A 23,288-nucleotide genomic window follows, 5' to 3' on the forward strand; every position below is an offset into this window, starting at 1 on the left:
AAAAAAGAGAGAGAAGAGACCAGGCACCGTGGCTCACACCTATAATCCCAGGACTTTGGGAGGTCCAGGCGGGTGGATCATGAGGTCAAGAGATTGAGACCATCCTGACCAACATGGTGAAACCCTGTCTCTACTAAGAATTAAATACAAAAAATTAGCCGGGCGTTGTGGCACACGCCTGTAGTCCCAGCTACTCAAGAGGCTGAGGCAGGAGAATCACTTGAACCCGGGAGGCAGAAGTTGCAGTGAGCCAAGATCGTGCCACTGCACTCCAGCCTGGTGACAGAGCAAGATTCCATCTCAAAAAAAAAAAAAAAAGAGGGAAAGAGCTTTACAGACATCAAAAATAACTTAGGTTTGACCTAGGCAGAAACCTTTTGGGGGTCAGTTGTAAAACACTAAAGCAAATTGCCCAAGAATGGATGTAGACGTTTTAGAGTTAAGAAGAGGTGTATATGTGTGTTTATGTGTGTTAATAAGTAAAATAACCATCATCTCAAATAGCTTAAGCACAACTGCACTCAGACATAAGAGGGTAGATGAAATGACTGTTTGGGCTCTGGATTCTACCTGGAGAATTGGTAGTGAAGGATCTAAAGGACTAGAATTAATGTCCCATAGTCCATTTAAAAAATATCATTACTGACAGACACAATTACATATTCATCATTCAGTCTTTTTTTTTTTTTTTTTTTTTTTTTGGAGACAGAGTCTTGCTATGTTGCCCAGGCTGGAGTACAGTGGTGTGATCTTGGCTCACTGTAACCTCCACCTCCCAGGTTCAAGCAATTCTCATGCCTCCTGAGTAGCTGGGAGTACAGGTGTGTGCCACCACACCTGGGTAATTTTTGTGTTTTTTAGTAGAGACAGGGTTTTACCATGTAGGCCAGGCTGGCCTTGAACTCCTGGCCTCAAGTGATCCACCCGGCTCAGCATCCCAAAGTGCTGGGATTACAGGCGTGAGCCACTGCGCCCAGCCCAATTGCACATTAATTTTAATGAGGCATGGTCACATGTTAATAGTAGTTAGGGTCATTTTAAAATGAACACGGGCCGGGCGCAGTGGCTCATGCCTGTAATCCCAGCACTTTGGGAGGCCAAGGAGGGAAGATCACCTGAGGTCAGGAGTTCAAGACCAGCCTGGCCAACATGGTGAAACTCCATCTCTACTAAAATACAAAAATTATCATGGCATGATGGCAGGTGCCTGTAGTCCCAGCTACTCAGGAGGCTGAGTCAGGAGAATCACTTGAACCCGGGAGGCGGAGGTTGCAGTGAGCCGAGATCATGCCATTGCACTCCAGCCTGGGTGACTGAGCAAGATTCCATCTCCAAAAAAAAAGAAAAAATTGAACACGAATGCATAGACAATACGTCATTACAGCATGCAAATGGACTACAGTCCTGCAAACAGACATGCAGCAATGCTGGACCTGCCTCAGGGAATCTAGCTTGCAGCCTGCTGCTTTGCCCACAACAGCCCTCACCTCCTATTGATTTCCTTCCACGCAGGCCAAGCCACAGTTCCCTTTGATAAGAATAACCAATAGCCTTCTAAATTTCCCCAGAAACATGGTGGGTTGAATTTTCAGTTAGATTTTCCACAGCTATAAGGAGAAAATTAATGTAGGATCCAACCCGGTCTTATTCTGCCTACTCACCCACTCCATCCCGACCTGACACTTTAATCAACTCGGCGTGTTTAAAAATAAATTTGATTGTATCAGGGAAGAGAAGTTGCTCAGAGCTCTGTGGCCACCCACAGCAGAATCTTGAAGGCATGCCTCATTTTTCAGGAGTTTGGTTGTTTCGTGTGTTTTTTCTCCAATTTATTCCAGCCCCCAAAACAAAGATTTCGAGGAGGGTAAGTACCTTGGCAATGGCCAAGGGGATTTTCTTCCTAGCTCCTTCACCACCTGCCAGTTTGTACATTTGGACCAGTGTTTACCTTTCTCAAGGTTTCTGTAATGTAGTACAATAGACATAATAAAACCTGGCTTGCTTGCTTTGTGAGGTTGTGATAAAGAGATTGAAAGAGCTTGTGTAAGGACTGGGCACGGTGGCTCATGCCTGTAATCGCAGCACTTAGAGAGGCAGAGGTAGGAGGATCATTTGAGCCTAGGAGTTCAAGACTAGCCTCAGCAACACAATCCAGAGACCCTGTCTCTAGGAAAACTAAAAAAATTAGGTGGGCGTGGTGGCACACACCTGTAGTCCTAGCTACTCAGGGGGCTGAGGTGGGAGGATTGCTTGAGTCCAAGTAGTCAAGGCTGCAGTGAGCCATGATGCTGCCACTACACTCCAGCCTGAGCAACAGATGAGACCCTGTCTCAAAAAAGAAATTTTTTCTTTTTTTTTTCTTCTTTTGAAACAGAGTCTCACTCTGTCACTCAGGCTGGAGTGCAGTGGTGTGATCTCGGGGCTCACTGCAACCTCCGCCTCCTGTATTCAAGCAATTATCCTGCCTCAGCCTCCTGAGTAGCTGGGATCACAGGCACCCACCACCGCGCCCAGCTAATTTTTGTATTTTTAGTAGAGATGGGGTTTCACCACATTGGTCAGGCTGGTCTCTATCTCCTGACCTCGTGATCCACCTACCTCGGCCTCCCAAAGTGCTGGGATTACAGACATGAGCCACCACACCCGGCCAAAAGAGAAATTTTAAAAAGAGCTTGTGTAGAAGAAAGATGCTGCTGCTCACTGTGAATCTGGGGCACAGCAGTGAGGCGGCAGGGACTCTGAGCCCCACAATTCCGCCAGGGCCCTCACCAGTAGGTGAAACTAGGTAGTGGGTTTGGGGGAGTTTGAGATCTTAGGGGCAATATACAAATTCTGATCTAAACCCTCCCACGTCTATCAAGCACCCATTACATATATTCAGCCAGAGCTAGAGCAATGATTGGGTGCAAATCTCATGCTCGCCTCTAAAAATTTCCAATTTGAGGCACTCTGCCAGGTGCAATTTGGGTTGCTTAGTCTGACCATTCGGGGAACCCCAGAACATCATAACACTGTTGCTTCTGGGATACTAGTTGCTCTGATCATTTCTGTGACTGCAGACTGTCTGCACTGAAAAAGGAATGCAGATTTCTCATTTTCAAGATAATAAAACTGAGGCCCAGATTAGCAAAGAATCTAATTTCTCAAATAAGAAAGCTTCCTACTGAAAGTTGCCTCCTTTATACATCCTCAAATGAGTAGGTGATATTTGAATGCCAAATGATACCACAAGACAGATTAGCATTGATTTAAATGCTGCTATCTGACAGATCTGGCCATCAATCATAACCTGATGTCTCAGGAGAGTCATCCTTTAGAAAAGAACTGGGGAACAGCATGACCAGAATTTACAGCTGAACCAATTCTGCCTCAGAGCTGTCCTTTGCACAACTGCTTGGGCAGCATCAGAATCACCGGAGTGGTTTGCTGGGCCCATTCCTGGAGGTCCTAATGGAGTAGGTCTAAGGTAAGGAGTGAGTTTGCATTTCTAACCAGTTTGTGCTGGTGCTAATGTTGATGCTAAAGCTGCAGATTGTCATGGAGCCAGTGCCATATTTTGAGAACTCCATGCTAAAGCAAAGAGAGGGCCTCTTTTGAGGGGGCCACATTTAATTTACAGACATTTTAAGAAAACTGGTCATTACAATCATAAGCCACTTATGTGGTGCTCCGGGCTGAACTGTGCAGCTCGCCCCTACTCCCAAAATTCGTATGTTGAAGCCCTAACTCCCAGTATCTCCGAATGTGGCTATATTTGGAGCTAGGGTCTTTAAGAAGATAATCAAGTTAAAATTAGGTCAGCAGGGATGGCCCTAATCTTATCTGACTGGTGTCCTTGTGTGACGAGGAGATTAGCACTCAGACTGGCACACAGAGAAGACCATGCGAGGACGTGGGAGAAGATGGCACCTGTGAGCCGAGGAGAGCGGCCACAGAAGAAACCTACCAGGCTGACACTTTGTTTTTTTTTGTTTGTTTGTTTGTTTTTTGTTTTTTGTTTTTTGTTTTTTTTTTTTTTTTGAGACGGAGTCTCGCTCTGTCGCCCAGGCTGGAGTGCAGTGGCCGGATCTCAGCTCACTGCAAGCTCCGCCTCCCGGGTTTACGCCATTCTCCTGCCTCAGCCTCCGGAGTAGCTGGGACTACAGGCGCCCGCCACCTCGCCCGGCTAGTTTTTGTATTTTTTAGTAGAGATGGGGTTTCACCGTGTTCGCCAGGATGGTCTCGATCTCCTGACCTCGTGATCCGCCCATCTCGGCCTCCCAAAGTGCTGGGATTACAGGCTCGAGCCACCGCGCCCGGCCCAGGCTGACACTTTGATCTCGGACTTCTAGTCTTAAGAACTGTAAAGAAATAAACCTGTTGTTTAAATCACCAGTCTGTGGTTCTTTGTTTTGGTAGCCCTTGCAAATGAATACACATGGAGAAGCAAGATGGTGTAAAAGAAAATAGTATCTATTTTGCTAGGAACCAAGAGATGTGGGTTCTAGTCTCAGCCCTGCTGTGAGGCAGATGAAATTTCTCCTCTCCACTCCTCAGACTTCCCACCTCCTCCAGTCAAGGATCTCTTCTGTCAAGTGGGAGTAGTGACCCAAGCCCTTTCTGACGCACGAGGGTTTGTGAAGCTCAAACATGAGAACTTATAAGAAAGTGGTTTTGGCCAGGCCCAGTGGCTCACACCTGTAATCCCAGCACTTTGAGAGGCTGAGGCAGGTGGATCACCTGAGGTCAGGAGTTTGAGACCAGCCTGGCCAACATGGTGAAACCCCATCTCTACTAAAAATACAAAAATTAACCAGGTTTGGTAGTGGGCACCTGTAATCTCAGCTACTAGGGAGGCCGAGGCAGGATAATTGCTTGAACCTGGGAGGCAGAGGTTGCAGTGAGCCGAGATCACACCACTCCACTCCAGCCTGGGTGACAGAATGAGACTTCATCTCAAAAAAAAAAAAGTGGTTTTTCAATTGTGAATTTCTTTGCTTTTGGTTCTGAACAACTAGAAGATTTGGATAAAATACAAAAATAATCTGTTCAGATGCACTGGGAAGCTATGGAATTCTCCAGAAGCACTGGGATCCAGAAAGAACGAAGCTCCTGGAGGGAGCCGACACTTCATTTGCTGGTTTTCAAGCAGTTTTGAGCTAGAGGCTAAAAATCAATGCAGAGCTTTTGAAGAATCCCTCAGGTCTAGGCAAACAAAAAATGGAGCGGTGGCTGTCAGGGCAACGGAGAGGTGGGGCCAAAATGCCGGATAGGAGAGAGATGTGAAGAAGGAATCTTGAGGCTCCTCACTGGTTTCCCCTCCAGTCACTGGTTAATTCCTAAGCTGTGTTTAGAGGTTTTAGCAAGAAGCTAAGAGGGCTTACCAAAAGCAGCTGAAAAGGTGAGTAAAGCTTTGAAGTCTCAAGGTGATGGGGAGACAAAAATCGGAGTTTGGGACCGCTGTGGTTTGAATGTTTGTCCCACAAAACTCATGTTGAAATTTAATCTCCAGTGTGGCAGTACTGAGAGGTGAGGCCTTTAAGAAGTGACTGGGGGCCAGGTGCCATGGTTTTGGCCGGTAATCCCAGAATTTTGGGAGGCCAAGGCAGGTGGATCACTTGAGGTCAGGAGTTCAAGACCAGTCTAGCCAACATGGTGAAACCCTGTCTCTACCAAAAAATACAAAAATTAGCCAGGCATGGTGGCACACGCCTATAATCCCAGCTACTTGGGTGGCTGGGATGGGAGGATTGCTTGAACCTGGGAGGTGGAGGTTGCAGTGAGCCAAGGTTGTACTATTGCCCTCCAGCCTGGGCAATAGAGTGAGACCCTGTCTCTAGATAAAAAAATAAATTTAATTACATTTCTTAAAAAAAGGCAATGGGGTCATGAGGGCTCTGCCCTAAGAAATACATTAATCCATTTATGGACTAATGGACTAATGGGCAATCATGGGAATGGGACTGGTGGCTTTATAAGAAGAAGAAGAGAAATCAGACCTAGCGCACTCAGCCCCCTCACCACGTGATGCCCAGCAACTCCTCTAGACTCTGCAGAATCCCCATAGCAAGAAGGTCCTCATCAGATGCAGCCCCTTTACCTTGGACTTCCCAGCATCCATAACTATAAGAATGAATTCCTTTTCTTTGTAAATTACTCAGTTTTAGATATTCTGTTATAAACAACAGAAAATGGACTAAGACAGGAATCTTTAATTGAATACAATGTATATTTAGGATACTCTGCTTAGAACTTGAGTTAGAGAAATACCAACAGAGGAAATAGATATTTTATCAAAACAAGCATTTAAAAATTTAAGAATCTGCCATCTTCTAAAGCAAAGGTTCTTCAGCTGGGGTCTTTAGACTCCTCAAGGTGCCCATAGATAGAATTCAAGGTAGTCAAAAGTTGGGCCAAATATATTTTTGTTTTCACTAGAATCTAACTGAAGTTTTTCTTCTATTATGAATGTAGGCAATAAACTACAGTAGTATGAGCAGTAACTGTGACTTTGTCATCAATAAAAATCACCTACGATTGTTACAGACATCACAAAATGTCATTTCTACATACTACTACTTTGAAATTATTGTAAGTATTAGATCTGCCACTAGGTCTTGTTGTTTCAGGCACCAATAGAGAAGCACATGTTTTTTTTTTTTGTTTTTTTTTTTTTTGAGGCGGAGTCTCGCTCTGTCGCCCGGACTGGAGTGCAGTGGCCGGATCTCAGCTCACTGCAAGCTCCACCTCCCGGGTTTACGCCATTCTCCTGCCTCAGCCTCCCGAGTAGCTGGGACTACAGGCGCCCGCCGCCTCGCCCGGCTAGTTTTTGTATTTTTAGTAGAGACGGGGTTTCACTGTGTTAGTCAGGATGGTCTCGATCTCCTGACCTCGTGATCCGCCCGTCTCGGCCTCCCAAAGTGCTGGGATTACAGGCTTGAGCCACCGCGCCTGGCCGCACATATGTTACTATATGGCAAATTTGGTCTTTAAAAATATTTGTAAATGCACTTTATCTTATACACTTGATGACATTATTTGTTTGTTTGTTTTTGAGACAGTCTCATTCTGTCACTCAGGTTGAAGTGCAGTGGCGTGATCTCAGCTCACTACAACCTCTGCCTCCCAGGTTCAAGTGGTTCTCCTGCCTCAGCCTCCCAAGTGGCTGGGACTGCAGGCATGAGCCACCACACCAGGCTAACTTTTGTATTTTTAGTAGAGACAGGGTTTCATGTTGGCCTCGCTAGTCTTGAGCTCCTGACCTCAAGTGATCCGCTCACTTTGGCCTCCCAAATTGCTGGGATTACAGGCGTGACCCACCATGCCTGGCTGTCCATGGTATTTATGTTTTAAAAATGCTTGGTCAGGCAAGATGGCAGTTATCCTGGGTCATGTATGCCTCATTCATCTGTTGCAAATATTGCAGTCCGAGATTCACTGCCACTGAAGGGAGTTAAGGGGAGGGTTTGTGCCCATGCTTGGGGTGAAATCAAGGTAATGGCAGCTGCCTAGAGAGTCAGGTTTCAGGACAAGGAGGGTAGAGCTGTGGCGTCGGGACAGAGGGTGGTTGAAGTGCTAGTGACAAGTAGGACAGATTTGTGGAACATGTGGGCATTCCCTGGAGATTCCCGCTGCGATGTGGGGAAGGGAACCTGGTAGAAGTCTGTGTGAATTACTCTTTCTCTATTGCAATTCCCTGTCTTGATAAATCGGCTCTATCTAGGCACCAAGCAAGGTGAACCCATTGGGTGGTTACAGTGGGTTGGGAGTCCTCGTGGTGGGTGTGGAAGTCACTTGGCTGGCTTGAAGTCTACCCACTCCGTGTTTTGATTCTGTGTGGTAGCATGTTCTGTGACATCCTATTAGAGAAGTGGAGAGAGCAGGGAGAGGCAGAGAGGCACAGGTAAGGTGAGAGAGAGAAGTTAAAAAGAGGCTCTAAAGAGGGGCTTTTACATTTTATTATATTATATGTTATTATATTTATATATTAATATTATAATGGTAATATATTACTGTTATTTATTATTACTATTATTGGCATTATAAATGCTTCAGTAAAGATTGAATGCATTTGCAGGTGTTATTTTGGTCTGAGCCCGGGCTCTCTCATCTGTAAGCACACAGGCTAAATCAGATCAACCGTTTTCAATCTGTCTGCCTCTCAGTCCTGGGGTTCTGAGGTGTTTCCTGAGGACCTCGAAGGAGGAAGCTCAGTAAGCCTTTAACCAGAGGAATTTCACTTTCCTGACTTTCACAAGAGATTGCATTGTGTGTGTGTGTGTTGTTTTGTTTTGTTTTTTGAGATGGAGTCTTGCTGTGTCACCCAAAGTGGAGTGCAGTGGCTGGGTCTCAGCTCACTGCAACCTCTGCCTCCTAGGTTCAAGTGATTCCCTCACCTCAACCTCTCAAGCAGCTGGGATTACAGGCGTGCACCACCATACCCAGCTAAGTTTTGTATTTTTTAGTAGAAACGAGGTTCATCATGTTGGCTAGGCGGATCTCAAACTCCTGACCACAGATGATCTGCCCACCTCGGCCTTTTTTGTTTGTTTTTGGTTTTTTGTTTTTTGAGACAGAGTCTTGCTCTGTCACCAGGCTGGAGTGCAGTGGCGTGATTTCTGCTCACTGAAATCTCTGCCTCCAGGGTTCAAGCGATTCTCCTGCCTCAGCCTCTCCAGTAGCTGGGATTACAGGCACGTGCCACCACACCCAGTAATTTTTTGTATTTTTAGTAGAAACGGGGTTTCACCATGTTGGCCAGGATGGGCACCTTGGCCTTTATTCTTCTTCTTCCTCCTCCTCCTTCCTCCTCCTCCTCCTTCCTCCTCCTCCTCCTTCTTCCTCTTTGATAACATATTGGAAGCCTCAAAAAATGTAAGTGGCCTGGGCTTCTCTCCGTCTTTGCAAGGCCCTGTCATCCTGGATATGGACAACACTACTCCCTCTGGAAAGGATGGCTTTGAGGAGGGAGGTAGTGGTGAGACCAGATATGAGTCTGATGTTGGGGTTCAGGTGTGGGGTGGTAGGAATGGACCATGAGGATACTGAGGGCATGAAGAGGGGGCAATTCTGAGAGCTACCCCAAAGCCAGATGGGTGGGTAGGTCTGGGAGGATGCATTTTGCCTGGCTTTCCTCATAAATTCAGCATGTTCCTAGGCTGCCTTCCCTGGCCTTGGGTTGATATGTGTTCATAAAAGGTCAGTTCTTCTCCCATCCCCAAATAGCACATATAATACATACATACAAATAACACATAGACCCTTAAGCCAAATAGAGATGGCTTTTGCATTATTTTGTACTGTTATGTTTTAATTTACTCATGTAATACTTATAAACATGGCTATCAATTTCTGTGTATTTGGAAATTAGGAATTAGTGTCTTATTGAATGTAGAGGAGTGTATCTTCATTTGTGAGAAAAAAATTTAATTTTTTTTTGGCGGGGTGGGGGATGGAGTCTTGTTCTTGTTGCCCAGGCTGGAGCACAATGGCGTGATATCAGCTCACTGGAACCTCAGCCTCCAGGGGTTCAAGTGGTTCTCCTGCCTCAGCCTCCCCAGTAGCTGAGATTGCAGGCATGCGCCACCACACCTGGCTAATTTTGTATTTTTTAGTAGAGACAGGGTTTCTCCATGTCAGTCAGGCTGGTCTCAAATGCCCAATCTCAGAAGATCTGCCCGCTTCAGCCTCCCAAAGTGCTGGGGTTACAGGCGTGAGCCACCACGCCTGGCCAAAAATGTAATCTCTATACAACTTTTTTTTCTTTTTTTTGAGACAGAGTCCCGCCCTGTCACCCAGGCTGGAGTGTAGTGGCTGGATCTCAGCTCACTGCAAGCTCCGCCTCCTGGGTTTATGCCATTCTCCTGCCTCAGCCTCCTGAGCAGCTGGGACCACAGGCACCCGCCACCTCGCCCGGCTAGTTTTTTGTATTTTTTAGTAGAGACGGGGTTTCACCGTGTTAGCCAGGATGGTCTCGATCTCCTGACCTCGTGATCCGCCCGTCTCGGCCTCCCAAAGTGCTGGGATTACAGGCTTGAGCCACCGCGCCCGGCCTTTTAATACAACTTTTATATCCAGAAACTGACATAAAGGGACAGTAAAAAAGACATTGCTTTTATTCTATTTTTTTTCTTTTTTTCTTTTTTTTTGAGACGGAGCCTTGCTCTGTTGCCCAGGCTGGAGTGCAGTGGCCGGATCTCAGCTCACTGCAAGCTCCGTCTCCAGGGTTCACGCCATTCTCCTGCCTCAGCCTCCTGAGTAGCTGGGACTATAGGTGCCCACCACCTCGCCCAGCTAGTTTTTTGTATTTTTTAGTAGAGACAGGGGTTTCACCGTGTTAGCCAGGATGGTCTCGATCTCCTGACCTCGTGATCCACCCGTCTCGGCCTCCCAGAGTGCTGGGATTACAGGCTTGAGCCACCGCGCCCGGCCTTATTCTATTTTTAATACATTTTTGGGATCTTTTTTGATCAGTTGATTTTTTCCTGATATAAATTACGTATATGCATATACATATGTTTTAGCACTCAAACTGAAGCCACCTCAGGGTACAACAGAGAAGCTGAAATTTTAGAGTGGATAAGCACTTTGCTTTGAATTGATGGATTAATTATCCTGATGTTCGAATCAGGTCAGGTTGGTGGGGACAGGGAGCGGGTGGTATGATGTTGGAACAGCCCAGTGTATGCCCATCAATGAGACACTGGTGAGATAACATTTAGGCCAGGTGTGGTGGCTCACACCTGTAATCTCAGCACTTTCTGAGGCCATGCACGGGAGGATTACTTGAGTCCAGGAGTTTGAGACCAGCCATCGCAACACAATGAGATCTGGTCTCTATTTTTAAAAACCCAAAAATTAAAAACAAAAACAAAAACAAAAACAAACAATGCAACATTATTCAACATGAGGTTTCCCAAACAAGGTAGGCTGAAAATTGGAAACATCTGCTTTTGATAGCTGATGCTTGTCCTGGTGGTTATTCAGAGAAGGTACTTTCCACAAAAGGCATACCGAGGAGGAGGAAAGGGGAAATGAGAGAGGGAAATAGCATTAAAAGTCTAAAGCAAGGGACCTGGCTTAACCAATTATTCCTAAATTAGGAGCCTAAAACAAAAACCTGATTTTACAATCATCTTCTCTTGATCCTTTAAGCTAACTGATGAATCCAATCATTCCTGCTTATTTTGGGGCTTTTGATTCTCTCATTTTGGTGGCATCTGTTTTAAATTCTCCCTTTATTCAATTTCAGTAAAATAAAATTAGCTTAAAAAATTGATTTTGAGGATTTGAAAAGTTGACCAATTCAGTTTTGACTTAATTTCTTTAATTCACAGCTTAAGTTTTTTGTTTGTTTGTTTGTTTGTTTGTTTTTGAGACGGAGTTTCACTCTTATTGCCCAGGCTGGAGTGCAATGCTGCACCCGGCTCACCGCAACCTCTGCCTCCTAGGTTCAAGTGATTCTCCTACCTCAGCCTCCCGAGCAGCTGAGATTACAGGCATGCGCCACACCCAGCTAATTTTGTATTTTTAGTAGACACAGGGTTTTTCCATGTTGGTCAGGCTGGTCTCAAACTCCCGACCTCAGGTGATTCACCCACCTCGGCCTCCCAAAGAACTGGGATTACAGGCACGAGCCACCGTGCCCAGCCGGGATCAGTTTTCTTTCCCCACCAGAATGTCCAAGCCCAACCTCCTAAAGATTAAGGAAAGCTTTTTCCAGAAAAAGACATCTGCAGACACTTGTTTCCACCTACAAAGAAGACAAACTTCAAGGTCCTTAGTTCTCAATGTCTCAAACTTCTCCACTTCTGAAAAGGATCATTGCTTCACCATTGTTTAACTAAAGGCCCCTGTAAAATAGTCTGTCCTTAAGTTGAAATAAAGCTCCCACACCAGAGAAATAGAAACAAAGTAACACAAAGACATCAAAACAACTAGTTAAACTTCTTTTGCTGTAGTCCTTGTTGTTGTTATTCAGAGACAATGTATCACTCTGTTGCCCAGGCTGGAGTGCAGTGGCACAATCATGGCTCACTGCAGCCTGGAACTACTGGGCTCAAGTGATTCCCCTGCCTCAGTCTCTAGAGTGGACTACAGGCACACCCCACCACACTCAGCTGATTTTTGTATTTCTTAAGACACAGGGTCTTATTTAGGTTGGTGCAAAACAATTGTGATTTTTGCCATTAAAATACTTTGCCTTGCCGGGCGCGGTGGCTCAAGCCTGTAATCCCAGCACTTTGGGAGGCCGAGACGGGCGGATCACGAGGTCAGGAGATCGAGACCATCCTGGCTAACACGGTGAAACCCCGTCTCTACTAAAAAGTGCAAAAAACTAGCCGGGCGAGGTGACGGACGCCTGTAGTCCCAGCTACTCAGGAGGCTGAGGCAGGAGAATGGAGGGAACCCGGGAGGCGGAGCTTGCAGTGAGCTGAGATCCGGCCACTGCACTCCAGCCTGGGCGACAGAGCAAGACTCCGTCTCAAAAAATAAAAAAAATAAAAATAAATAAATAAATAAAATAAAATAAAATACTTTGCCATAAAATACTTTGTTGCCCAGGCTGGTCTCAAACTCCTGACCTCAAGCAATCCTCCCGCCTCCAGCTCCTAAAGCACTGGGATTACAGGCGTGAGCCACTGCACCCAGCTGGAGTTAAACTTTTTAAATGCATTTTCCCCCTACTTTTAGCCATTGATGTTTCACAAAATAAACTTTGGCCAATAAGCACATGAAAAGATGCTCAACATCATTAATCATTAGGGAAATGCAAACTGAAACCACAATGAGATAACACCTCTCACCCATTAGGAGATCTATCTTCAACAAAAACCAAAACATGAGTGTTGATAAGGATGTGGAGAAACTGGAACCCTTACATATTGCTAGTAGGAATGTAGAGTGGAATAGCTGCTATGGAAAATCGTATGATGGTTCTTCCAAACAATTAAACATAGAATTACCATCTGATCCAGCAATTTCACTCCTGGGTATATAGTATACCCAAAGGAATTTAAAGCAGAGACTCAAAGAGATATTTCTACACTCATGTACCTAACAGAATTACTCACAATGGGCTAGCCGCGGTGGCTCATGCTTGTAATCCCAGCACTTTGGGACGCCAAGGTGGGCAGATCACCAGAGGTCAGGAGTTTGAGACCAGCCTGGCCAACATGGTGAACCCCATCTCTACTAAAAATACAAACTTACTGGGCACAGTGGTGGGCGCCTGTCATCCCAGCTACTCAGGAAGCTGAGGCAGGAGAATCACTTGAATCCAGGAGGCAGAGGTTACAGTGAGCTGAGATCATGCTGTTTCACTCCAGCCTGGACAAAAAGAGCTAAACTCCGTATTTAAAAAAAAAAAAAAAAAAAAAAGAATTATTCACAATGGCCAAGAGGTAGAAGCAACCCACGTGTCCATCAACAGATGAATAGATTAACAAAAGAGGCTACAACCATACAATGGAATATTAAAAAAAGAAATCCTGGGCCGGCTCAGTGACTCACGCCTGTAATCCCAGCACTCTGGGAGGCCCAGATGTGCAGATCATGAGGTCAGGAGATTCAGCATCCTGGCTAACATGGTGAAACCTCGTCTCTACTAAAAAGACAAAAAAAAAAAAAAAAAAAAAAAATTAGCCGGGCGTGCTGGTGGGCGCCTGTTGTACCAGTTACTCAGGAGGCTGAGGCAGGAGAATCACTGGAACCCTGGAGGCGGAGGTTGCACTGAATCGAGATGGCGCCACTGCACTCCAGCCTGGGCAACAGAGCAAATCTTCATCTCAAAAAAAAAAAAAGGTCAATTTTATGTTATGTGTATTTTAAATAAATAAATAGTGGGGGAACTGCCTTGGGGCCCAGTCTTAGCCAGAACACCTCATAGCACACACATCTACCTCTACATAGGAGGTAAGGCTTAAAGAGACCTTCAGTCACTGTACCTGGGGGACTCTGAAGGCATAGAATAGGGGCGAGGTCCAGTTATCTCAGGTAAGGATACATGGGGAAGTGATGAGCACAATAAACCGTATAAATCTTTGCTGTCCAACAGAACTTTCTGTGAAGACAAACACGTTCTCGGCAATCTTCAATTCCAGGGTCATTCACTGGGCACTGAGCATTCAAAATGTGGCAAATGTGATGGAGGTGTTGTGTTTTTCTCATTTCAATTATTTTATTTTATTTTTATTTATTTTTTTGAGATAGAGTCTCACTCTGTTCCCCAGACTGGAGTGCAGTGGTGTGATCTTAGCTCACCACAACCTCCGCCTACCAGGCTCAATCGATTCTCCTGCCCTAGGCTCCTGAATAGCTAGGATTATAGGCTCATGCCACTACTGCCTGGCCAACATTTTAATTATTTTAAATGGAAGCAGCCACATGTGCCTGGTGGTTATCATGTGGGCAACACAGGGCGGACAGTTACAGACAGCAGGCCCTGTCTGGAGCACACAGCAGTGCTGTTGGCTCAGCAGCCACAGTGGTTGCTGCCCTCTTAGGAGAAGGCACCTACTGACCCCAGGGCTCCCATCACGGGGTGACTCCACTCTCCTCTGCTCATGCCTCCAGGAATAAACCATATCCAAACTTTCCCTTACTCTTGGCTTTTTCTCTCTTTTGCTCACTGTTGCCTTTGGAAGATCCTTTTGTTTGAATATCATCTATATAGCTGGCCCAGTCAGTGTCCCCCAGAATCTATTCAAATATGTCTAAGCACTTAGAAACTCAACACCTCATAAAGCATCCTCAGTCTCTAGAGCAATCCTCCTGCCTCAATCTCTAGAGTAGCTGGTACTACTCTAGACTACTTTTTTTTTTTTTTTTTTTTTTTTTTTAGGCAACAGTCTCACTCTGTTGCCGAGGCTGGAGTGCAGTGGCACGATCTAGGCTCACTGGAACCTCCACCTCCCGTGTTCAAGTGATTCTCCCGCCTCAGCCTCCTGAGTAGCTGGGATTACAGGCGCGCGACACCACACACAGCTAATTTTTGTATTTTTAGTAGAGACAGAGTTTCACCATGTTGGCCAGGCTGGTCTCAAACTCTGACCTCAAGTGATCCGCCTACCTCGGCCTCCCAAAGTGCTGGGATTACAAGCGTGAGCCACCGTGCCCAGCCATGAAAGCTATTTTAAACTTCCAAAGATTATACTGTCCATTGATAATGGGAGCGCCTAAGTGCCCTGGTGTTATGGCCCCAGTCAGCACGCCATCTAAATGCTGAAGATAATAATCTTGCTTCTAATAGGAACCCCTTGAAAAGGAACCCTGTTCAATGCAGTGTTGCATTAAATGGAATGGCTTTTGAATAGGCGAGGCTCTATTTCTTTATGAAGAAAATCTCTCTGTGAAGCACCGTCTCCCTGCAGTGACATATTCGTGTATTCAACCGGATGCTTCACTGGTTTTTTGTGTGTGTAAGCTGAAGCTGAAAATATTTTACTAAATATAAATATCTCTATATGGTTATAGGTGATTTTCTGCCTATTTTCTCCCTTTTATCCATTTCCTCTTTCTTGTCGAGTTCTCACACCTACCAGTCAGGGGATATCTCTTCTTTTTTATAGCTTGTCTAGCTTTCAGTATTTGTCAAAGACCTAGTGTAACCACTGGACCTTTTGTGGGGTTTTTTTTGTGTTTGTTTTGTTTTTGTTTTTGTTTTTGAGATGGAGTCTCACTCTGTTGCCCAAGCTGGAGTGCAGTGGTGCGATCTCGGCTCACTGCAAGCTCTGACTCCCAGGTTTATGCCATTCTCCTGCCTCAGCCTCCCAGGTAGCTGGGACTACAGGTGCCCCTCACCACTCCTGGCTATTTTTTTGTATTTTTAGTAGAGACAGGTTTCGCCGTGTTAGCCAGGATGGTCTCGATCTCCTGACCTTGTGATCCACCCCCCTCGGCCTCCCAAAGTGCTGGGATTATAGGCGTGAGCCACCGCACCCGGCTGACCACTGGATCTTCTTAATGGTTTGAGAATCCCTTCAAAAATCTCCAATAATAATAAGCACCATTAGCTGGGCATCCTGGGCACCAGGCAGAAGGTTAAAAATGTGCATTTATATGCCTGATATTATCCCATTTGTAATCAAGATGTATTTGTAGATGAGAAGTTGTGTCCAAATCATCAGTTATCAGTCAAATATGTTGGGGCTCAGGAAACAGTACCCCAAAATACGGTGCTTTGACCCAGAGAACTAAACAAACAGCTTCAAGGTCTCTCTGACCTTCAGCCCTGTTCTGCCATACTCTGCCTCTCTCAAAGCACAGAAGGAAGCTGTTCTCTGAAGTCCCCTTATCTACCTAGAAACTAGACCCCAAAAGAGAAACACAATTGCCTTCAACACCTTCCCTGAAATTTCATTATTCAGAGAAAATTAAAACTTATATCACAGAGGAGGAGACTAAACATTACATACCACACCTAGAAGCCAGACTAACTTCATCCCAAACTGTTTTTAGGTTCCATTCCATTCCCAAAGAGAACTATGTATTAACCATAGTCTACACACTGGGGGCATTTATTCCCCCTAAAAAGTCATTTGCTACACCTTAAATTGTTACACGCCCCCAGCTTCCCTTCTCCTATGAAGATGGGTGTAGAAGCAACTGGACCTCATGGGGTTATTGGGTAATCATTCTGCAATTCCCCTGTGCCAGGCATATTAAACAAACCTATAGGCCTTTTCTCCTATTAATCTGTCTGTTGATAGTTCATTTTCAGTGAACCTTCAGAGTACAGAGGAGAAGCTTTTCCTTGGACCCTACATCAGTCAAATAATAAGGCAAAGCAAAGAGATTTGCAGAAAGAAGTCAGATCGTGTTTTAATACTTCTTCTCTTTTTTTTTTTTTTTTCTGAGATGGAATCTCGCTCTGTCACCCAGGCTGGAGTACAGTGGTGCGATCTCAGCTCACTGCAAGCTCCGCCTCCAGGGTTCAGGCCATTCTCCTGCCTCAGCCTCCCAAGTAGCTGGGACTACAGGCGCCCGCCACCATGCCCAGCTAATTTTTTGTATTTTCAGTAGAGACGGGGTTTGGCAGTGTTAGCCAGGATGGTCTCGATCTCCTGACCTCGTGATCCACCTGCCTCAGCCCCCTAAAGTGCTGGGATTACAGGCGTGAGCCACCGCACCCGGCCTCGTGTTTTAATACTTCTAAGAGTTTCATGGTTGTAAGAGAGAAACATTCTGTGAAAAAGGATGCAGATTTAAATGTCCATTCAATTCAAATGTCCTTTGGAATTAGATGCAAAAGACATTTCTATCACCTTAGGACCCAAAGAAATACAAAATACAATGTAACGACCTCCGTGGACATGTCAGGCTTCTTCAAGTACACCATGGATGTCCACCATGTGGGAGCACCTTGAGTCAGGGTCCCTGCCTTGCACTGTTCCTAGGGCTCCACGTGCCCCATCAGGATGTACAACAGGAATGCTCACAGGGTGCCCGCTGAACTCTCCCACCTTCATCAGTCAAGTCTGAGAACATTTTCCCAAACTTGCTCTAAGCACATAACAGTTTGTGTAATGGGTCAACACCTTTCAATCCTAGGAAGATTTAGAATCTAGTATAAGAATCTAGTATAAAAACTGCAGGCAGGCACTGTGACTCATGCCGGTGATCCCAGCACTCTGGGAGGCCAAGGCTGGTGGATCACTTGAGGTCAGGAATTTGAGACCAGCCTGGCCAACATGATGAAACCCCATCTCTACTAAAAATACAAAATTAGCCGGGCATAGTGGTGCGCCTATAATCCCAGCTAGTTGGGAGGCTGCAGCAGGAGAATTGCTTGAACCCAGGAGGCAGAGGTTGTAGTGAGCTGAGATTATGCCACTGTCCTCTAGCCTGGACAACAGAGCAAGACTCTGTCTAAAAAAAATCAAAAAATAAAATTAAAGGCAAATATTTTTGTGTTAGGAACTCAGCTGATACATTTGGTGTTTTAAAATTTTACAATGTTTAAGATAATATAGCCAATTAGAATAACAGTTCAGCTTTATAATTCCAGTTTAGAATGTGTAGTTGATAAGTGATTTAGGCTTATGATGTTAAGTTGAAATCTTACCAAGTGCTTATACACTACTGAAACATTTAAAAAGCACTTAAGGTCCACCATATTTATATGTTTATTATATTTGTAAAAACTACTTAAATGATTAAAAAGTTTGTCAGATCATTTAGGTACTGAAAAAGGAAATATAATGTGTTAATTTTATAAGTGCAGTTTAAAATACATAAAGGAGTTCAATTAACTAAGTTTATGAATTGGAACAAACATAATTCAAAGGCCCCTTAAACTTGATTGTTGAAACATGCTAGTATGATAGCTAGAATAGGATTCTTAAATTGAACTTAAAACATAAGAAGGATCTAGATTTTTGAATTTGTAACTGCAGTCGATAAAATGGTTTGGGGTTTTTTCTTTTCTTTTCTTTTTTTAATAATTTGTTTTCTAGAGACAGGATATCTCTCTCCCAGGCAGGAGAGCAGGTGTGCAATCCTAGCTCACTGTATCCTCAACCTCCCGGGGCTCAAAGATCTCACCTTAGCATCCTGAGTAGTTGGTACTACAAGCAAGCACCACTATGCCCTACTAAATCTTTTCTTTAGGGGGCTTTCCAGTGAAGACTGGAAAGCCTGCTAGACAAATTTTAAAAGAACTGAGGCCAGGTGTAGTGAGCTGAGATTACACCTGTAATCCCAGCACTTTGGGAGGCTGAGGTGGGCAGATCGCGAGGTCAGGAGATTGAGACCACCCTGGCTAACACGGTGAAACCCCATCTCTACTAAAACTACAAAAAATTTGCTGGGCATGGTGGCACATGCCTGTAATCCCTGCTACTCGGGAGGCTGAGGCAAAGGAATCACTTGAATCCGGGAGGTGGAGGTTCGGAGGTTGCAGTGAGCTGAGATCACATCACTGCACCCCAGCCCAGGCAACAGAGCAAGACTCTGTCTCAAAAAAAAAAAAAAAAAAAAAAGGAACTGAAAGACTCCATCTAATTTTTTTTTTTTTTTTTTTTGTAGAGATAAGGTCTCCTATGTTGCCCAGGCTGGTCTCAAACTTCTGGGCTCAAGCCATCTTCCCACCTTGGCCTCCCAAAATGCTGGGATTACAAACATAAGCTACTATACTCATCCAATAAAATGTTAATTCCTAAAATTGAAATAAATTTCAGAATTGCCTTTAGTATGGAAAAAAAAAAAAAGTAGCCATTGAGGATATTCAAAAACTTCAATATAAGAGATCAGGCTTGGGGGCCTCCTCCTGACCTCTAAGAATGAGTCCTGGCCGGGCGCGGTGGCTCACGCCTATAATCCCAGCACTTTGGGAGGCCGAGGCGGGCGGATCATGAGGTCAGGAGATCCACACCATCCTGGCTAACACGGTGAAACCCCGTCTCTACTAAAAATACAAAAAATTAGCCGGGCGTGGTGCAGGGTGCCTGTAGTCCCAACTACTCGGGAGGCTGAGGTAGGAGAATGGCGTGAACCCGGGAGGCGGAGCTTGCAATGAGCGAGATCGCCTCACTGCACTCCAGCCTGGGCTACAGAGCAAGACTTCGTCTGAAAAAAAAAAAAAGAGTCCTAAGGACTCCCAGACCCTACTCCAACAGCATGAGGACTCCTGTTACCACAGCAACTGCCCCATGGCATCACTGTCCATGCCAGAATCCTCCTCCTCGCATCCTGGGAGGGCTCTCGGCGGCAGTGTGAGAGAGAGCTTCCCGGCAGGAGCACGTCAAGGGTTCCCAGTGCCTTTCCTAGAAGCGAAATTCCTTCCCCGGTGCTCATGGACCAAAAGGTTTCCTAAAGCCTGGGGGATTCCTAAGGCACCTAGAGATGAGGGAGACTACAGACATAGCTGAGTTTACATACTTGCCTGGCACATTGCAGGGCCTCAGTAAATGTGTATTTATTAAACGTATGCAAGAGCCAAAAGCTCCTTTGCCAATGCCCAATAAATGTTAAAGACAATACAGAAATCTGACTCACACGATGGTTATTGACAGACAGAATATTGGAAAGGCCATAGTGCCGTCATGTGGATCTTTGTAAGGGTTAATGGCTGCTTCTTTGAATCTCAGTGTAGCAGCTGCAGATGACATCAGATTTTCTGCCACATTGGCTTAAATCAACACAATGAATCCATCAAGGGGAAGGCCAAGGCACCATTTGGGGCTTACAAGGAAGGACTGGGCAGAGGTGTTCAAACAAATGAGATTTCCCCTGCTGTATGAGGACATCTAAAATGTGACCATTTTAGACATTTTCATAAAACAGTAACTGCCTTTCTCGCTGAGAAAAAGACACCACAGGATGAACATCAAGAGGTGCAGATGACTACATCTCAGCCCAGTGTTGGGTGAGACAGAATGTTAGGAATTTGCTTAATTAGTAAGCAACAATTAATACAATTAGTTTGTATTAATTTGTACAACAAATACACATGAACTTCCTAGCTGTCTTTGTTCTCCCAGGTCCTCTCATCAGGTGAAAGAACTGCCACATCACACATGGTTGCAATTATCACATTCCTAATAGAACACACATTCTGGAATATTCAACAGTCTTTTTACGGAAGACACCCAAAGCCTAAGAAACAATCACAGTCTTCAGAATTGCAGCGTGAACAATCCTGACACATTGATTCTTCATTTAAACACACTCAGGAACAGCCAACAAATGGCACGCGTTGTCTATCTGTGCTCTCTGCAAATATATGTATGCTAGCGTCACCTAATGTGTCACCACATTTACCCTTTGTCTCAGCAGTCCTACTGGCCAAAACCCTAGGGAAAGAATGGCAAATTGGAAATGCAATCTGTAGCGTTCCTTTCCAGAACATCTCGGGACAGGTATTTTCTTAGTAGTTCTGGGCTCATCATATTCAATTAATTCCCCACAGCCAACGATTTCATTTTCCGTAATAACTCAGAAGAGACCAACAAACTGATGCAATTCCATCTCCTTCCCTATCAACCACCTGCAAAGCTTTCGCCTGCTGTAGTCAGCAGCCATTCCCCAGGCTTCCAAAAGTGTGAACAGCCCAAGGGTGGGTCCCAGGGGCAGGAGGGAAAGCCACAGAGAAACAGAGGCCAGGCGGTGGGGGGAAAAAATCGCATTTCTTTTGCAGAGAGTAAAACAGATACCCAGGTGGTAAACATAACTTCCAATTACTTGCCTTAAACCAACCCTGAAAGGTGAAGTTCTCACATTTCCTTAGCCAGCAACAGGCAGAAGATCCAGTCTGTAAATAACAAGGACTTTAGACTATACATTTAGGGCTTTTAAGGAAGCTCCAGGCGAGTCCCAGCATTTCCTCAGGCAGGCTTCAGTGTGGCATACTCTGCAGTCCTCAGGAATCACCCTGCCCAGCTGGTCCAGGTTAAGGACTAGATTCCTCAGAGTGTGAAACTAGAGTCACCTGAGTTGCTTGTTAAACCTACAACTTCCTAGGAGTCACCTGAGTTGCCTGTTAAAAATGCAAATTCCAGGCCAGGTGCAGTGGCTCAGGCCTGTAATCCCAGAACTTTGGGAGGCCGAGGCGGGCGGATCCCAAGGTCAGGAAATCGAGACCATCCTGACCAACACAGCAAAACCCCATTTCTACTAAAAATACAAAAAATTAGCCAGGTGTGGTGGCGGGCGCCTATAGTCCCAGCTACTCAGGAGGCTGAGGCAGGAGAACGGTGTGAACCTGGGAGGTGGAGGTTGCAGTGAGCTGAGATCACACCACTGTACTCCAGCCTGGGGCACAGAGCCAGACTTTGTCTCAAAAAAAAAAAAAAAGAAAAAATGCAAATTCCTGGGCCTTATCCCAGACCTACTGAGTCAGACTCTCAGAGCGATCTGCATTTTTAACTAGTGCCCTCTAATGAGGTTCATGCACAGTAAAAATTTGAAACTTTGAGGCTGGGTGCAGTGGTTCACACCTGTAATCTCAGCACTTTGGGAGGCCAAGGTGGGAGGCTCACTTTAGGCCAGGAGTTCCAGACCAGCCTAGGAAACATAGCGCCAGAGCCATTCAGCAACGCCATGTTGAATGGGACTGGGTAAAATAAGGCTGAGACCTAGTGGGCTGCATTTCCAGGAGGCTAGGCATTCTTAGTCACAGGATGAGATAGGAGGTCATCAGGACTGGTGTCACAAGATGCCAAGTTTATTTGAGGGTCTTGCTCTGTTGCTCAGACTTGAGCCTGGGAATTGACATCTTTTTTTACAGCCAACAGACACATGAAAAAATGCTCATCATCACTTGCCATCAGAGAAATGCAAATCAAAACTACAATGAGATACCATCTCACACCAGTTAGAATGGCAATCATTAAAAAGTCAGGAAACAACAGGTGCTGGAGAGGATGTGGAGAAATAGGAACACTTTTACACTGTTGGTGGGATTGTAAACTAGTTCAACCATTATGGAAAAGAGTGTGCAATTCCTCAAGGATCTAGAACTAGATGTACCATATGACCCAGCCATCCCACTACTGGGTATATACCCAAAGGGTTATAAATCATGCTGCTATAAAGACACATGCACATGTATGTTTATTGCGGCACTATTCACAATAGCAAAGACTTGGAATCAACCCAATGTCCATCAGTGACAGACTGGATTAAGAAAATGTGGCACATATACACCATGGAATATTATGCAGCCATAAAAAAGGATGAGTTTGCATCCTTTGTAGGGACATGGATGCAGCTGGAAACCATCATTCTTAGCAAACTATCACAAGAACAGAAAACCAAACACCGCATGTTCTCACTCATAGGTGGGAACTGAACAATGAGATCACTTGGACTCGGGAAGGGGAACATCACACACCGGGCCTATCATGGGGAGGGGGGAGGGGGAAGGATTGCATTGGGAGTTATACCTGATATAAATGACGAATTGATGGGTAAAAAAAAAAAAATTAAAACACTCAGCTAGTTTAAAATTTTTTTTTAATTTTAAAATTCTAATTTTTTTAAGATCCTGCTGATAAAAAAAGATGCAGTAAAGAAAACCGCCAACCCCACCAAAACAAAAACGCCAACAAAAGTGATCTCTGGTTATCCTCACTGCTCGTTACATGCTAATTATAATGCATTAGTATGCTGAAAGACACTCCCACAAACACCATGACAGTTTACAAATGCCATGGCGATGTCTGGAAATTACCCTATATGGTTTAAAAGAGGGAGGAACCTTAGTTCCAGAACTGCGCACCCCTTTCCCAGAAATCTCATTATTAATCCACCTATTGTTTAGCATAGAATCAAGAAATAACCATAAGTGGACTCAGTTGAGCAACCCATGC

At 45.0% G+C, this 23,288-nt stretch overlaps 1 non-coding gene across 1 annotated transcript; it reads right to left on the reverse strand.

The window, feature by feature from the left end:
* Positions 1-18,587: 18,587 nt before the first annotated feature.
* On the reverse strand, positions 18,588-18,650 carry LOC117088862. Its single transcript, XR_004439380.1, has one exon. It is a non-coding gene; the product is annotated as a U7 small nuclear RNA (small nuclear RNA).
* Positions 18,651-23,288: the final 4,638 nt, after the last annotated feature.

Source organism: Trachypithecus francoisi, unplaced genomic scaffold (assembly GCF_009764315.1).
Source record: "Trachypithecus francoisi isolate TF-2019V2 unplaced genomic scaffold, Tfra_2.0 Lachesis_group10, whole genome shotgun sequence".
Classification (NCBI taxonomy): Eukaryota; Metazoa; Chordata; class Mammalia; order Primates; family Cercopithecidae; genus Trachypithecus; species Trachypithecus francoisi.